We start from the raw sequence: 5,000 nt of genomic DNA, 5'->3' as shown, positions 1-5,000 counted from the left end.
TTGTTGTTGTGGGTGGTGTCGTTGTTGGCAGTGGTGTTGTTGATGTTGTTGTTGTTGTGGCTGTACTTGGTGGTGTTTTGGTGGTTTGTAGTGCTGATGATGGTGCTGTTGTTGTTGTTGTTGTTGTTGTCGCTACATCTTGTGTGGAAGCGGTCATTGGTTTTGTCGTTGTTGCCGTTGACGTTCCCTCCGAGTTCTCAGACTGCGTGGTCATTTCTGCTGCGTCTTCTTCTGTCTGTGGTGATGGTGGTGGTGATGACGTCGTATCGGCGGCGACGCTGGGTGATGCTGTTATTGTTGATGCTGTTGTTGTTGTTGATGTTGTTGGAAGGGCTGTAGTTTTGCTGGCACCGAAGCCCGCTGCTGTCAGTTTGTCAGAGACGTCCGGTACCGCCGCTGCTGGCGCCAGTCTGGGGGCCGGGGCCTGGACAGAGCCCTCCGCTGGCTGACCGCTCTGGTCACTGCGGTCCTCACTTTGGTCAGCCGGTATGTCGGTCAGGTCAGAGTACATGGCCAGCGGTCTGAGAGGCTGACGGCTGCTGAGGGGGAGGGATTGTTGTGAGGTCCCCTGCTGTGTCCCCTCCCTGTCCCTCCTGGCCGTCTGTGGGGAAGGCAATGGGTAGTAGGTCTTGAGCACCTGGGATGACACCATCAGGTCCATGCCGAAGACTTGGTGCTGATCATCACTCGTCCTTGTGCGGACATCGAAGGGGTTTCCTGTAGGTTGTGTGACTAGCGCAGGCGGTGTTGTTGTTGCCGTTGTTGCTGCTGTTGTGCTTCTCCGCCGTTTCATCGCCGCCGCAGCTTTCCTTCTGGCCGCCGCAGCCTTCATGGCTCTGGCCTTTCCCCACCTGCTGGGACGTTTGCCCTTCCTGCCCTTCTTGCCCTTCCTGCCCTTCCTGGGCTTGGGGTGACACACCACGCCCACCGACCTCCACCTCCCGGGGCACAGGTGACGGATCTGCTTGCCCCAGCCCTGGTAGTCACAGTCCAGCAGGCGCTGCTCGTCTCCTTGACACTGGACACGGGTGATCCAGATCCGCTCTGAAACCAGTCCGGACACAGCGGGGCAGAGGGTGACAACTGTTTTACTTAATTTTTTTTATTTTATCGCACATGTACTAACATTGGCATTCTGGCATTCTCATGTGTGTGTGTGTGTGTGTGTGTGTGTGTGTGTGTGTGTGTGTGTGTGTGTGTGTGTGTGTGTGTGTGTGTGTGTGTGTGTGTGTGTGTACGGCAGACAAAGTCGGAAAGAAAGTGTGTAAATCAGCACAGCTGTACAACAAACCTTCCAATAGCATAATGTAACTGCAAGTGAAGGGATGAGAGTGATCATTATAACAGATAGATAAATAGATAGATCTCATTCATAGCGCATTCATGAATCTTACCGGGTGTGACGAGAATGGAATCCTGCAATGTGTGATTAAATCTGTTGTTTTTTTGTGTGTGGTTTTTTGTTTTTTTGTGTGTGTGTGTGTTTGTTTTTTGTTTAGTGGAAGGAATGATGATTTATTTTTTCATTCACAGGACCACCACAGGAGGCTGAAAGAAGGCCACCTGACCCCCCTAAAGCCCCTAAGACTATTGAAAGGACACAGCGCCGAGATGACTGCTGTTATGTGGATTGCAGAAGTACGCCTGCAAGTCGGTCGGTGCAAGTGGCACGGACCACTGCGGGGGGGAATGGAACCTCTACCTAATTGGAACTGACACAGTTTCCTTCCAGGGACAACAAAGCGGCCGCTGTGCACAGCGAGAGTTACAACAACCTCTCCCTGGGATTTTTTTTCCCCCTCCTTTGTGTGTGTGTGTGTGTGTGTGTGTGTGTGTGTGTGTGTGTGTGTGTGTGTGTGTGTGTGTGTGTGTGATGCAGATTGTATGCAGAATGTATCGCCGCCCTCAACCTCACTCCTGACACACAATATGGGTGGGAAGAAAATGTAACGGAAAGAAAAGGAGTTTGGCAAATAATAAGAAAAAAAACTGGAGAGAGAGAGAGAGAGAGAGAGAGAGAGAGAGAGAGAGAGAGAGAGAGAGAGAGAGAGAGAGAGAGAGAGGACAAATTCGTTATTTTCGATCCAGTCCCCGCCCTGAAACAGGGTCTCTACACTACACAATACTACATTATATATATGTTAGAGACAGACAGACAAACAGATACAAAGATACACAGATAGACGACTCAGAGAGACAGAGTTAAAGACACTGACAGACAGACAAACAGACAGAGACACAGAGATTGGGTAAGAAAGAGGTTGGGAGGGAAGAGGGCTGCAGGAGCGGGCGGGGAGTGGATGGTGGGGGTTTGGGTCCGCACCTGTGCCAACTAGTCAAGATGGAAAAGGACTTTGATGGAAGGGAGGGGGTGGAGGAAGAGGAAGGGGGCGGGGGGCGGGGGGAGGGAGGTGGATGGGAGGGGCGAGGAGAAGGACTTTGATGGAAGGGAGAAGGAAGAGGAGGGGTGGAGGTGTGTGTGTGTGGGGGGGGGGGGGGGGGGGCTGGATGGAAGAGGGCGAGGAGGAACTGAGGGAGAATCAGAGTGGCGCCCTCTCACAATATTGGGGGAATAATAATAATAATAATAATAATAATAATAATAATAATGGATACTTATATAGCACACTATCCAGAAATCTGCTCTAGGTGCTTTACAAAAACGCTTTTGATAACATAAAACATTATATCTATGTTGCATACACACACCAAAATGTGACCACACACACACACACACACACACACACACACACACACACACACGCATGCACGCACGCACACACACACACTGCATACATACATTTTAACATACATGTGTATCTAACAGCTACCCTAACACATACGCACACATAGGCAGGCACAAACTTACATACGCACGCACAATACACATTCATATACATGCATGTAGTTATGTAACATAGTCAAGCACACCTGATGAAAAGGAAGTGGACCTGCCACAATTGAACTTATTGCTGAGGGAAAAGGTGCGTTTTGAGACGAGATTTAAAAGATGCGAGGGAATCAGAATGACGGAGGTTATCAGAAGCTTGTTCCACGTCTTTGGCGATTGAAAAGAAAACGATCTGTGTCCATAGGTCTTACTTCTGACGTGAGGTATCCTGAGAAGTCGAGTATCAGAGGAAGAACGGAGCTGGCGAGACGGGGTATAGATATGGATGAGTTCAGAAAGAATCACTGAACAGTAGAGTGGAATTGTGTTCAACGTCTCGTCACGACTAGTACTAGTTGTAGACATTTTGTTAATTGGGTATTATATTCCACATTTGAATGTTGTCGTTTAAAACGTAGGAGGGGGAGACTGGGAGGGTAGGGGGTGAAGGGTGAGTTGGTGGTAAGTGGTTAGAAGGAAAGCGGGAATCAAAGATGAATATTTGAAATAAATATCGAAGTACAATTACGCTCAGCTCGTAGTACCGTTCGTGACTATCACTGTTTCACTTCGCTTCCTGCTCCCTCTGTTGTTATTCCCAGGTCTCTCACACGACATGCCAGAGTGTCTAGAGTTGTTAGGTCAGTTGTCAGTTTGTTGCACGCCAACTGAATCCGCCCTTCCGCGCGCGCGCACGTGTGTGCGTGTGTGCGTGTGTGTGTGTGTGTGTGTGTGTGTGTTTCTCAGGATATGGCAGGCAGCAAGATGTTAATTTCACAAGACGTCACACACACACACACACACACACACACACACACACACACACACACACACACACACACACACACACACACACGAACGCACACACACACACACACGCACGCACACACAAACACACTGATGCACGCATGCACATACGCACACATGCAGCCCCTAAACACACAGAGAGACAGAGAGAGAGAGAGAGAGAGAGAGAGGGTGAAAGAAAGAATAGATAAAACAAAAATATAGACGGTATATCAGGAGACCGGAGAACAAAGAATGCCAAACAGAAGCCGGGAATGGAACAACGAAAACAGGCTCAAATCAGAGAGGGGAGTATGACATATGGAAACAAAGCAGCAAAGAAAGAATGAAAGAATCAGTTGAGCACAAGATGAAGAAAGACTGAAGTCAGTGACGAACGAATCAGTGAATGAAAGAACAAATAATGAACGAAAGAGGGAAGGAAAGAAAACAGGACAAAGCAAGCTCTAATATAAAAAGGCTTTTCAAACATGGATGCATTTGCACAACAGGCTGTCTATGTCAGTGGGAAGACTGGCCGACTGAGAGCCGCTTTCAGGCGCTAATCATTCGTTTCCTGTGTCATTCAGTAAGGTTAAAGTCACACACACACACACACACACACACACACACACACACACACACATACACACACACACACACTCGCGCACGCACGCACACACACACACACACGCATGCACGTGTACTAACACACACACACACATAAACACACACGCACACATAAACACACACATACTAACATACACTGCTCCCCCCCCCCCCCACACACACACACGCCCTCATGCACATGTAATAACACACACACACACACACACGCACACACACACACACACACACACACTCACACACACACTCACACACGCCCGCATGCACATGTACTAACACACACACACACACACACACACACACACACACACACACACACACACACACAATCACCCCCCGGCCCTGAACACACGTACACACACACACACACACACACACACACACACACACACACACACACACACACACACACACACACACTAACCTTCCCTGCAGACACACACAGTACGGACACTGATCTCTTCTGCAGACACACACACACCCACCGCCACACACACACATATCACACCCTGCACACAACACACACACACACACACACACACACACACACACACACACACACACGGACCACTAGAGATTTTCGATTATGTTCACATCAAAATACACATGTCTATTTTCACGGTCTCACGTCTTCCCCGGCCTCCAAACTCCATCTTGAGCGGCGTCCGGAGCGACCCCCCGGGGAAGCCCAGCTGCC

General features: G+C 49.3%; 1 protein-coding gene across 1 annotated transcript in view; it reads right to left on the bottom strand.

Annotated features, from left to right (window-relative positions):
- Window positions 1-5,000, bottom strand: part of LOC143301742 (lysyl oxidase homolog 2B-like) — a 25,233-nt gene that overhangs the window by 18,730 nt on the left and 1,503 nt on the right. The window contains exons 1-2 of the transcript XR_013057839.1: window positions 4,932-5,000; window positions 1-1,044 (exon numbers count right to left, since the gene is read on the bottom strand). The exon at window positions 1-1,044 is cut by the window's left edge and continues 366 nt beyond it; the exon at window positions 4,932-5,000 is cut by the window's right edge and continues 1,503 nt beyond it. The gene's annotated coding sequence lies outside the window, so the exon portion shown is untranslated. The remainder of the gene's footprint in view (window positions 1,045-4,931) is intronic.

Source organism: Babylonia areolata, chromosome 2 (assembly GCF_041734735.1).
Source record: "Babylonia areolata isolate BAREFJ2019XMU chromosome 2, ASM4173473v1, whole genome shotgun sequence".
In the NCBI taxonomy this organism is placed as follows: Eukaryota; Metazoa; Mollusca; class Gastropoda; order Neogastropoda; family Buccinidae; genus Babylonia; species Babylonia areolata.
Note: the sequence above shows the minus strand (reverse complement) of the source record. Positions and strands in the feature narration are given on the sequence as shown.